This window comes from Amphiura filiformis, chromosome 14 (genome assembly GCF_039555335.1).
Source record: "Amphiura filiformis chromosome 14, Afil_fr2py, whole genome shotgun sequence".
In the NCBI taxonomy this organism is placed as follows: Eukaryota; Metazoa; Echinodermata; class Ophiuroidea; order Amphilepidida; family Amphiuridae; genus Amphiura; species Amphiura filiformis.
Genome location: NC_092641.1, coordinates 33,191,803 through 33,206,005, shown reverse-complemented (window position 1 = coordinate 33,206,005; position 14,203 = coordinate 33,191,803).

Sequence of the window (14,203 nt, the reverse complement as noted above, 5' to 3'; positions counted from 1 at the left end):
CAAAAAATCAGTGTTTCCCTAGCTCAGTTGCTGAACAGGCCAGCTTCAGGGCGAAGGGAACCATCAGGTTCAACGGCCAGTATGTTCAAATGTCTTGGCTGTATGTTTTTCCTATACTGTAAACGATGTAGACAGTACAGCCATGACAGCCAGCGACACAATCATGATACGATATTGCTCCGTTCTTTCTCCTTCTAGTCACTCATTTCATGGTGTTCATGGCATTTGTTAGGTTAGGTTTAATACCAGGTCTTTCAAGAGCACTTGTGAGTTATATTCCGACCGGACTTTGTCCTTAAACTGCTGGAGAACAGTGCATATAATAAAATCACACGATCACAGTTTTATTATATCAGTACTTAACCAGCGGTTTTCTTATCGGTGAACATAGAGTTCTTGCAATGTTCTGGACGACTGATGTAATATATCCTTATTCACTTGTCCTGCGAAAATCAGCGAAGTCCAGTGTACACTTGCGTTTATAAATATCCTTGCGTATGAAATCCTCACACGAAAATGATGCTGCTTTCTCCAATCACTTATCTTCTTGCGCTGCTTTCTCCAAAATATATTTCCTTGCGCTGCTTTCTCCAAATATTTATCTTCTTGCGCTGCTTTCTCCAAAAATGGTGTTTCTTTCACCAATCACTCTTTTTCCAGGGAACAGGTTTCTTTAACACAGCTCCGCTGTATTTGACAGATGTGTGGTTTTCATAAACCCAGCAAACTCCAGCATTTCGACAGAAGAACTTTAATCCTTTGACGAGGAAGAGCACATTTGTGTGCTCGCGATCGCCTTCGTTGCTGTATTAAAATTAGCTCAATTATTGGCTATGTTCGTAAACTGGTTAAAATGTACTTCTTTTTTGAAGCACGAAGACCATCACACACATGTGGAGTTTCACAATCTCCCATGACATTCTGTAAAGTCCAAACTCAAGCCTCCAGCTTTTTATACCAGTACTCGTGCAAAACCCATCATCTATTAATAAACCATCACTTCATTCACATCTTCACAGATGATGCAAGCTTGGGATATCCCAAGATTAATTATACACATTAACCTTTCTCATTACATCACATTATCTTGCAAGTACAAGAGGGTTTCCCATCTCATGAAATACTTTCAGCTTGTAAACAAAGTTAAATAATTAAATTAAATTACTCAGGGCACATCACACTACCATGATTCAGCCAATGACAATGGTGGGCGTCTGGTCAGCGCTTGCCAGGCGTGCAACCTCGGGCCGGCCCAGATGGGATTCCCCAACCCAGGCACCGTCTCTGGACTGGGACCCATCCAGCTGGATCAACCCTTGCACAGTTAGATCACATTCTAATAAACAGCAAGTGGGTAAATTCTCTCCGCAACTATCCAGCATACAACTCAGTAGAAGTGGACTCCAATCGTCGTGTTGTGAGCGTCCGTCTGGCTGCCAGTCTGCGAACGATATAGGTATGAGACATTTGAAACAGCGGTTCGTGAAGTTGCTGAGAAAGTTATTGGAAAGCAAGAGCCATGCGGACTGCCAAGTTGGGTATCAGATTCAACCATCAGACTTAAACTTGAAAGGGACGAGGCCAAAAAGCGGTACTCCATTTCAAAGTCTCGTCAAGCTAGAGAAATATGGAGCAACTTGAACACGAGCTTGCTACCCTCAATAAGCAGATGGAAAACCTGAAGCTGGCCGACGAGATGGGGAATTACACCACCACCTGGAAAATCATACACTCGCTTTCTGAGAAGAACTTTAATAGGAAAGGGTTGAAAGTCAAAAATTGCAGTGAAACCCCATTTTGGTTCATCATTTCCTATAACTAATTGGATTAACTACCATAGCAATAGATGAATACAATTCTAAATATATCGCCCTGCACTAGCCTTCAACGTTCACGCGGTACCTATGTATTGAACCATAGATGTCAAAGAACAGGGATAAAGACTTGGATCGTAATTCTATAGAATATGCATATCATGCTGATCACTCGCACCTGTAAGATTAATATCCTTGAAAAGAGTGATATTGTATTCAATCTATGATTGCAGACAGACACAGGTGATGAGTGCAAACTGCTTGTAGTGTAGGATGAAAAATTGTATTCATCTACTGCTATGGTAGGTAATCCGATTATTACGTCACTTGTAAGGCGAATTTCTTCGGTAAGGTGGTCGGGACAAAAAGTGTAACCTGCCCTGTTGTGATTTTTAATCTCAATGAGCTACATCATGCACTAGTGATGTGCCGGAAACAAGGCTCGTAGCCCCTTTATTCTCAGCCTTGCACCTCATGTGGTGTTTTGATTGTATTTTAAGTTGCACGGGGTTTCTCTTGATACCTGACAAATAATTATTATAAAACATTAATATATATGTATTTAAACTTTTGACAATATTACCATCATACGTGCAATGAGCTATTGACTGCAATTATTATGATATCTCCTTAACTGATTAAATGAGATCATTATTATGAGTTATAATACTACAATTTACTGCATATAAATTCATACCATTCCATACTAGTTTGCCCTTTGAGTTTTCACCAGAAGGGTAATGATGTTTTGCGTAATAAACTTCACGTGGAATTAATTAAATTGGTGTCAAATTAGTTTGTTCATTTTTTATGTGCCTCAATTAAGTCATAATCACTTATTTCATGCATACTTTCATTTTATTTCGAATGGCAAGGATATGGCTATAAATAAGCACTGTGTATGAAGCGTCAGTTTACTTAATTGCGAATCGAATTGCTTCGTTTGTAAATTTTCAATTTAACGCGTTATTAGCTATGAAAAATGATTAGTAATATATACTTCTCTTGATATTACTTGTAAATGAACGGGATTTTAGGATGCTCGCTGCTCATAATCTATTGGTTGAACGGCATGTGTTGCACATTGCTCATACACGGTTGTTTGATATGATCATTTACGAGTATATATGTTTCTAACAAAACATTACTTTACTTTCAATTCTATACCTATACCTACAACTGTTAAATCACCAATACCAATCACACTAATATACACATATATTTTGTGTAGCTATTTTTTCTTAATTGTTTTCTTTATCAATGTCTTCACATTTTTCTGGTAAATTTTTGTCTATAAATAATTGTACATTTGTGTGCAAATTGAGGGCGCTCTTTATATATATTTTAAATTTAACTTAGCCCAATAATATGAGTTATTCCTTGCATTTCATAATAAAAAGTAGTTTCTTTGTTATATATTTCTCATTTTTATGTTTAAATGCCTTTATACAAGTGTTTTACCCTTGCAAAGATGCAAACAAGATTTAAGATAAATAGCGCCATCAGTGTTCAACTTTGCTTAAAAACGAATACAGTTCTATATGCCATCAAACAACCGTGCATACAAGATCTTATTCAGAGTGAAATCATGTTTTCAATTATGGTAGTAAAACAGATTTGTAACCCACTCAGAAATAGTCGGCCCTTTTTTGTTTTCAGTAACTCAATCTCAATTTTTTGTACTGCTTTTGTACCATTAAACCAATCAAACGATAGATTGTCTTCAACAAAATAAGCTCAAACAAAAACAAATGAGCCACCTATACTCTAATCTCCACAAAACAGAAACGTAGAGCAGTGAAATATAGGTGATCCGGCCATCCGGGTACTTATTTTACATGACGCTACACTTACGCTTTTCAACCCACACTAGATCGTGGAGCAGAGCGACTGTTGGAGACTTGTAGCATCAGTACCAGAATAACGCCAAATCAGTTTTATCATGTTCAGCTTAGCTGTCAAAAATTTGAGACAATTGGTTGTCAAATGTTGACAGTTGGTAACAGGTGTCATGGCCTAAAACGTTGGTAAAATGTGACACAATCTGGTCCATGGGGGCCCAAAGGCGGCAAATTTGAATCTGAGATAAAGGCAAAAATACGGAGTAAAAACAATAAAATACATAAGAAAATACACATCACAAAACCTCATAACTTTAGAACCAAGTATATGCTAGACCTTTGGTGTTTTCAGTACATGATAGCCCAATGTTACTACAAGGTAATAATTATAGTTAATAGTTATAGTTTATAGTCAATTTTCAAAAATATCTTCTTTGGCCCCCATGGAGCAGATCGTGTCACAAATATGAATGATTTGTTTAAGGAGATTGTAGCACGTGGTGATTATAGTTTAACCAGTAAGCGTTAGACTTCTGTGCATTCGAGTCGTCCAGCATATTTTTGTTCTTGTGAAATATATAATCGAGCTTTTGAAACTCCGCAGGTAACTAGCTTTATAATTTTGTTTCGGCTGGGTGATGAGTGTGAAAACCAGCTATACCTCTGCGCAGATGATTCCACCTTGTTTTGCTAGATTACATCTAGAGACTACCCTGAGTGAAGCTGTTACTGCTAGCCTGAACAGAGACCTGGAGAAAATGAGGATCTGGGCAGACAGATGGAAGGTGACCTTCGAGCCATCAAAATGTAAGGCAATGACAATATCAAGAAAGATGAATCCAACCAAGCTAGATCTTCTGTTTGATACCACCAAACTGGCTGAAAAGGAGTAGCTGGAGATACTGGGTGTCACAGTTGACGGCAAGCTGACCTGGACAAAGCACATCTCCAACGTCTCATCCAGAGCAGGACAGAAGCTGGGCGCTCTGAGGAGAGTTGCAAACAAACTTTATATGAGAGGCAGAGCAACCATTTACAAGACCCAAGTTCGCAGTGTGATGGAATACGCCTCACTGTCTTGGATATGTGCCAACGCCACCACTATAGGATTATTAGACTCTATCCAGAGAAAGCCCCTTCGAATCATAGGTGGAGCAAAGAGGAAGCGATTACAGAGCTGAACATCACATCTCTCCATCAAAGATGTCAGGTTGCTGCAGCAACAGTCCTCTACAAAATAAACACCAGCTTGTGCCCACGAGATCTGAAGGCACTGATACCAAAGCCATCATAGTCAGAAGAGCTACCCGCTCCAGCTTGTCCATGCCTTGCCATGCTCTCACAGTACCAGTTTCTAGAACCATATCTACTGGCAGGACCTTCATCCACACTGCAGTTCACGTTTGGAATAGCCTACCAGATGGAGTAGTCGGAGACGTAACTGATAAATGCGCACCATCCTTCAAGAGCAGAGTGCATAAGCATCTCATTTCATATGCTTAAGTTACAGTGCCCCTTCACTCTTGTTGTTCCTAAGCTGCTGTAAACCACTGATTGGCCCATGTGGTTGTCTTGTATAATGCCTATGCCTACATCAGTTCTTGACTCGTGTCACTCCTCATGGGTTATTGTTCACTCTAGCATTTTATAAAATAAAAAAAACAAAACAAAAAATGAGATATAATAATGTCGATGTCGACACCTTACCTCAAAAAATTTAAATTTAAAACAGTTTCCCAGAAAAAGGTTAATGACGCACTAAAAGAGCGATGAATTGATGAAATACAATTCAATGTTGTCACGTTATTCCACGATTTACACGCACGCCACTTACACCATGCTTACACCGCCTCAATACAGGTATTATCACTACATAGAACTACAGGTATTATTTTTCAAACTAAAGCTGACTTTTTAGTCGATCGCTTTTGCAGAGAAGCAAATCGAACTATTCGCACACATGCTAAGGGTCGTTTTATCTTTTTTGTTTTTGTTTTCGTTTTCTTTTGCGCTTTCGGATGACATTGTTATTTTGAAGTGGTAGCCTCCTAGGTGTGACCAAAGTTTTTATTGTAACCAAAATTTAGAGTGACCATGAAGTCCACCGTTAAACATCAATCAACATGTTAGATATTTTTTTTGCATATTGAATGGCAGTCTTACTCAAGAAATTAACACTAGTAGTAGTTCCTACAGAATACATGGTATTCCTAAAGCGGCCTGCATGAATGTACAACATATCAAAATATTGGGAAATTCTATGAAGGACTGTGTCACGTGGACCACATTACAATATCATTCATACGTAGATTAAATTTCACCCTAGATAATTCAAACACGTATTCTCTATACGCCTACATTATGACGTAATTAATGAATGAGTCGTCGATACTTGGCAGGAAAATAAATTGGACTATTGGGAAGATGTTGGAAATATGTTCCACAGAGGGAGTATGAATTTTAAATGGAATTAGCACATCAGGCAGCTCTATTTGAAACTCTCAGGGTGTACTCTCTCATGATTCATAACATGACATGCTGTAAAAGTAAACATCTCAAAAAAACCAACTAACCCCCCTTAAATAATGATAATTTTTTAAAAACCGGTGATTTTATTACAAATCTGAATGCATTGGAAGCATATTTTATGCTTGCACATTTTGACACCTCATTTGTAGCAATTGACTAAATATTGACGTCACAGCGTACATTTAAATCGATGTAACCCAAGATTTTAAAGTTGCAGTAAATTGTATTGATTTTTTATTCAGTGTAATGGATGAAAATCTGTGTAATGATATCTGAGTGTTTTTGTATTGCATGTAAGTTGAACTTTCAAATCTGGACCTCACTACATTAAATTGACCGGTGTTTTATTGTTTTCCGGGCTATCGTATCAAATGAGGTGTCAAAATGCGCAGAAATAAATTCTGCTTCTAACACATTTTACAGATTTATAATAAAATAGCCCGTTTTTGAATAATGGCCATTATTTAAGGGGGTTAGTTACTTTTTTGAGGTGTTTATATACACGACTTGGTTGTTTATTATCAAGATTTGCTGTTCTTTGTGTACGGGTTTATTGAGGGGAATGTGACGAATCATCGCGTATATATTTTTATTCCTTAAGCTATTCGAAATGGTGCAATTTTATACAAGACAAGTCAAATAAACTTAATATTGAAATCTTATGAGTTTCACTTAATGATCAATAATTTCGATTAAAAGCAATACTTATCAGTCATAATTTTCACATATATCACGTTAATCTCTGCATTCAACAATTGCAGCTTTGGAAGCACAATACAAACCTGTGGCATTGTTCAATACTGCAGTAACATTGTACAATATAATGTGCGCGGGTTTACCTTTTTGCCCAAATGTAATAATAATTACATTTAGTTTAGATTTGTGTGTGTGTCTGAAAACAGGTGCAAAAATGAAAACTCTATAATAATCTATAACGAGTGTTTCCAAAAATGTAACAATGCATGCTTTGATGCATGTTAATATTAAAACAAGGGCAAGAATGCCTTTGGTAAAGATGGCACGTCCGTGTCTGTCAACGAATATCCCTTTTTTTTTTTTTTTAAAGCCCTGGAAAAAGCGGGATACAGCCGCGTTGCCCCTTGTCATGATGACAAATATACAGTAGGGATTGAGCTAAGGGTAAATTCACTTAATAAATACCTTGTCCTTAAAAAACAGAGTGAAACTTGGGCTATTGGTCCGATTTTGCACGTGTTGTTATGTTATTCTATAGTTTGAGTAAAATGTAGCAGTTTGGATATTTTATAGAAGCCTATTGCGATATAGATCTTGCCCAGTACAATCTTAAAACAGCGTGGCATATACAGCGTCAAATTTTAACCACAAAAAGGTCAAAATTTGAGCACGATTTAGGGGTAAGGTGCATGGTTAGCTACTTACGGGGTCAATTTGACCCGGCTGTTTTAAGAGTGTATGTTGTATTACCTGTTAGCCTCGTTACGGAAAATGATTGTTTTGAACCCGGTACCTTTTGTTCGTTCGGTGAAATCGTTAATTTTCGTTAATAGACGTGTTTGGGAGGCGGTGTCTAGCAGTTGGATTTGAAAAAAAAGAGGTCCTCTAAAACTTTTTAACATACTGAAAAAATAAACATGTTTCAGTAACTTATACAACATACTAAATTGGTGAAGAAATAACATAAACCCACAGCACACTTCACAGGAGCTTCATGCTCTGTCCACTGTATATGGCCCAAGACACATATAAATCATTTAAAGCTAAGAAGCGCACATCCTATACTAATATACATACTACAATAAACCCTCGCACTAAAAGATCAGCTCCCCAAATTATCGTACGGATAGCCGAGACAAAATAAGCAGTTAGTTCAAGAAGCTCAATTATTCCATGAGAACAACATGTACTGGGGCTAGAATGCACATAAGTGTAACACTTGACTCTTTAAACTAACTTGACTGAAGACTCATTACACGCTGGAGGTTCCTGAAACAAAACAGTCATATTTTACCAATGTTTTAGGTCATAAAAGGAATAAATAACACAGGTCAACAATGGTATGACCACAAATGATTGCAGCATGACATCTGTTACCAACTGTCAACATTTGACAACCAATTGTCTCAGACGAAGGTCATTTCTGGATAGCTAAGCTGAACAATGTCATCTGATCAAATTGTGTTGGCGCTATTCTGGGACAATGGTATGACCACAAATGATTGCAGCATGACATCTGTTACCAATTGTCAACATTTGACAACCAATTGTCTCAGACGAAGGTCATTTCTGGTTAGCTAAGCTGAACAATGTCATCTGATCAAATTGTGTTGGCGTTATTCTGGGACTGATGATATGTAAGTCTTTTATCAGAAATATGGGATCCCAGGATTATTTGAACAATTTAAAGGTGCACACCATACTTACAGATGTAGGATGTACCTGTTTCACTGCTCGTGAATATTAACCAGAAGACTTCATTTGTTTACTTTGATCATGACTTTTAAATAGGTATTTTTATGGTGCGACGATTACGATTGAAAAAAACCCTCTTACTTCAAGTTTTCGGTTTGTATCAATTAAAGAGTAGAGGCTAATCCCTCGATAACAACTTACGCCGAGAGCTTAGCTATGGCAATGTGAAACCACGTGACCAAGACCAAGACGAAAACCAAAACTAAAACTAGAACTTAAAAAAGGCCCAGTTGCACCTTTTTAAGTTTTTCGTAATGCATAAAAAACTTTTAGTTTCTGTTTTGTGATTTCCTACTGTAAAGCAGTATGCAGACTCCGAGTATTAGACGTACAATGTTGTATGTAACATATCTACGTTATTTAATCTATTGCCATTCTATTTCCAGCACTGTTTAAGTTCTAACGAATGTTTGATGACGTAAAATCGATAATATGTTACGTATAATATCTGGTAGAAATATATGATCGATTTTACGTCATCAAACATTCGTTGGAAATAGAATGGCATATTAAATGACGCAGATATGTTACATACAATATTGTATATACGTCTGCATACTGCTTAACTTTGTAGCATTGTAGCCCGTGAAAGTGTAAAACACTCTTTTGTGGAGATTAACGTATAGGTGGCTCATTCGTGTTTGTTTAAGCTTATTTGTTGGAGGCAATCTTTCTTTTGATTGGTTAGATGGTACAAAAGCAGGACAAAGGATTAATGAGATTGAGTGAACAAATTTTAATGAGATTGAGTTATTGAAAACATAAAAAGGACCCGACTATTTCTGAGTGTGTCACAAGTATGTTTTATCATCATAATTGAAAATATGATTTCACTCTGAATAAGATCTTGTATAAGCATTGTGCAAGACAATGCTTTTCAAGCAATAGATTATGAGCAGCGAACATCCGAAAACCCCATAACCATTCATTTACAATTAATGTCAAGAGAAGTATATATTACCAATCATTTTTCATCGCTAATAACGCGTTAAATTGAAAATTTACAAACGAAGCAATTCGATTCGCAATTAAGTAAACTGACGCTTCATACACAGTGCTTATTTATAGCCATATCCTTGCTATTCGAAATAAAATGAAAGTATGCATGAAATAAGTGATTATGACTTAATTGAGGCAACAGAAAAAATGAACAAACTAATTTGACACCAATTTAATTAATTTCATGTGAAGCTTATTACGCAAAACATCATTACCCTTTTGATGAAAAACTCTATATAAAGAGTAAACTAGTATGGAATGGTATGAATATATATGCAGTAATTGTAGCATGATAATCCATTTGATTTCATTTAATCTGTTAAGGAGAATCATAATTGCAGTCAATAAATCATCGCACGTATGGTGGTAATATTGTTAAAAGTTCAAAGTCATAATTATGTATTAGTATTTCATTAATTGTTAAGCAGCAAGAAAAGTCCGGTGAAATTTGTATGATTAAAGTCAAAGAATCATTTATTTGGTCAATAAAGTCCCAACGTGCTCCAGTCACGCATTACGCAACGCGCAACTAGCGCAAGTGCTGCGCACAATTGCGTGCATGCCATTCTATATCAATACACGGTGTTACGAGTCGACATTTTTTCGCCAATTATCAGCCGAACAAACTTTACCACGGATTTCCTAGTATTTCAAGGTCTTCAAGACCATTTCTATAATTGGCACGTTTCTGCCATTGATGTGGGTGAAGATCGATATCACGTATTATAAATTAACGAAAGCGAGGTCAAAAAGGGCGACATATGGATGCTAACCCACCAACGGCAGAAAAGTGTCAATTACAGGCATGGTCTATAACTTTGTTGAAAGCCTTTTAAGGATTAGGGTATGTTCACATTTAATTTGGTTTGCATATATTGCATGATATTAATTTTGCTTCTTCAATTAATTTGGTCTTTAAATTTCTTTCAGATTACGCAAATGTTTTACACGCTCGAATTACTACAGGAGGCGTTTTGTAATGTACACAATTAGATAAGGGGCAGTAGTGATGATTGTCGAACTATATAATATATTATATAGCCTACGTGTCTCAGCAATTTTGTACTTGATTATTTATTCCACAGTTGACAAAATAATATAGGAAAGACATGCATGGCCAAAAAACTCATTACATTGAATGCGTAACTGGGCTAAATGTCAGTGGGGGAAATAAATACAGGGTGTCAATTTATTTTAATATTTTCGGTACATTCCTCAACCTTCTCACAATGTCCGAAATACTGCAAAATGACAAAATGGAAGTCTTTATTTGATTGAGCGATCACAGCTTTAGCATAAAACATTGAATTCTTTCATTTCGGATGTAATTTTATCCAGTTTTTTTTTTAAACTTCAAAGAAATTCACTTTGTTTGGCAATTTACATCTATGACAATGCCAAAGGTACCAAAATCTGAATTTTGATGATTTTTACGGTCGTCCGGATGAGCAAATCACTGAATGGGCCTTTAAATGTTTTTCTTAGTTGTAAAGTCTTTATAATATAAAATGGAATTGGCATCGCCTTTGTATACCTTTATAAATACCTAGACAATATCATTTCCATATTTAGAGTTGCACGCCCTGATTCCCCGATCCCACACTCAACCCACGTAACGCTGTAGATTGAAATTCACATAGTTATTGCCGATATAACCTTTCATCTAAAGGTCTGGGCTTATATTACTTGAGACATACTGCATGAATAGTTAAAATTGCTGTTAAATTTTAATTTAAAACAAACATTATCGTTGGATCAACTACACATAAATTGCACTGGTATTTAGGTGACTGGTTCAATTGATTTGTCGCCAGATCCCGTTAAATGCTGACATTTTATTTTATTCCTTGATGTACATTGATGTATAATGCTTTTATCACATATCGTCGCGTCGGGAGAAAACGAAAAAGGTCATTGAAATGACAATGATCTACTTGCACAAGCAGGGATCAGGTCGCAGTTTTAATATTTGGTATCAGAAGACACCTAAAATGGGGACAGAGAAACGGGAAAATGGGGACGAGAAGAAGGGGAGAAAAGAGAGAATGAAGGGAAAACAAAAATAGGGACGATATTGACGTTTGCCCCCCGGACCGACAATGCTGGCTACGCGCCTGTTTTGTATAAGAGAAAGCAAGCCAACACACTTGAATATCAGAGATGTAAATGATTTTGTAAAGAGTGTCTTTGTAATATACGCGTAAATTGACCCAATCGGTAAGGCGAGTTAGACTCAGGCTGGTGTTTTTGCGATGGGAGTTCGAGCCCCAGTGCGTGCAATTCCTATTTGTTCAATCTCGTGAAATAATTAAGGGATCGGATAGCAACGCTTGTATAGTATTTTTTGTGGTCCCACAAAATATACGTGAAAACGTTGCTATCCGAACCCTTAAGGTAATTTGGTAAAGAGGTTGTGCGTGAAATTATTGATTGGCTCCAAATAAAGGATTTAAACCGGTGTCCTTCACTGTAATCATGGCGCAGTGCAGTCCATTCAATCCAATGTTGTCATAAACCTATTTGATGGTAGTGCATTTGTTGTGTGTGTGAGACGAACTGTCGCGGTAGGTTGCAATCATGCTTTTGTTGAATGCATTTGAGTAGTCCGCCATATTTACGGTATGATACGTCATGCCCAACCTCTATTAATTACAACGCAATTTTTTTTCACTTTCGTGTATTTCTATGAGGTCACCAGAACACCATATAAAAGTCCTAAAATCCTTGTAGAGGAAAGAGGCACGGTTTGCTTCAATTAATATTGCCACTGACTTATGCAGAAGTCCAATTTCAAAGTTGATCAAATCTGGTCACAGTGAAATCTGGTTAAAATCTAGGCATAAAATGCAAATTTGTGAGCTTCACAAAATTGAAAAGTGTTTTGATTTTAATCAAAATGGTCTAAAATTGTTCCTTTGGCAACACAGAAACTAACTAAGAATAGTGTACATTGTTTTGAATGTTTTGCTATAAATCGATACGGCAGAAAATAAGTTATCAGGATTTAATGGGCTTTGAAATTTGTTTCTTGTTTCTTGCTAGCGGAGCAATGTGAGACCATTTTGACAAAAAATCGGAGCATTTTAAATTTTTTAACCATTTGGAGCCATTTGGAACTTTGACATTTGATATTATTTACATATAACTCCAAAACGGTACGTCGGAAATAGGTCAAACTATACCTTTCCGGAATCCTTATAATGAAAGGAATACATTAGAAAGTTTTTGTTACCAGATTTGACCAACTTTGAAATGTGATCCCTGCACATAAGTGGTCGTTTCGGTTAGATGCAAAAATGAGATAGCTTTGCCCTACAGGGATTTCTGACTATTAGTATGGCGTTCTGTTGCAAAAAGTGAAATCTTAGTTTTCTTGGACTATAGGTGCTTATATGAGAACTATGCACTCATAGAAATTGTTCGTTGGCATTACTCAGTAAGTTGATGTAAGTCGTTGCGTCAACTTTCCGAGTGTCACAACATGTATTTATATCCCCAGTAGTATATTGGCAAACTCACAGCTAAGTCACGGAGAAGATTAAATTTACTGCAGAGGATCCTTGAGGAAGTTATATCCTCTGTAGTAATGACATCAAAGGTGTGAAGGTGAGTGAGCTATTGCCATTGAAAACTACACCTCTTGATTTGACCATTTTGGCTCATATTGAAATAATAACTCCACATGGGCATGTCCAATTGAGTCTGATACCATTAAGATCACCAGTCATATATAAAGCAACAATTAACAATGCAGGTTATTTTGTTACAAACAGGTTCTGCTTTTACATGTATACTGGCTGGGTTCGATTAGAGTATGATGCCAGATTGTGAATTAACACAAAGGGGATCTTCTTTCATGTGGATGCAACACAAAACTGACCTTGTCAATGGCCAGAGGACGTTCGCGTGAATCACTGTGACAAGGAAGATTATAGTTGGGATTTACTTAATCACTACCTCATTTCATCGGATATGTTACAGTATACACGGCCATTCATGAAATAAGAGAGCAAAGGCTCATTCGCTTGAAATCAGTTTGCTGTGTCTGTAGATATCTTATATGGTTTAAAATATTACTTGTAATTATCGGATCGCTATCACCTCTATCTTGTGATACCAAAATAATTGGAAAATTAATATAATGGTCATATCATTTCATCAGGGTTATAATGATGATGGTGATGATCATGAATATGTTCTCAAAATTAAGGATGGTCCCCCAAAATCTCTTCATTTCAGTTAGAGAAAACCAGTACACTGAACGATATAGGCTTCAAAGCGATTGTTTTCTTTATACACATCGATACCCTTTTCGTAACTGTTGATGACTTAAAATTAATGTTCTTAATAACGTCGTAAGGGGCGCACCATTGTATTTCCGGGGGTATGGGAGTTATTTGAAGAAAAAAAAATCGCCCACTAGTGAGACGAAGAAAAACAACTTTGCCCACTAGTGAGACTCACTAATGAGGCATTTTTTTCCTTCCCAACTCTACACAAAGCTACATACATCGTTATATTAAAAAACTGATTACGGAGTATGGTTACTCTGAAATTATTCGAACAAAA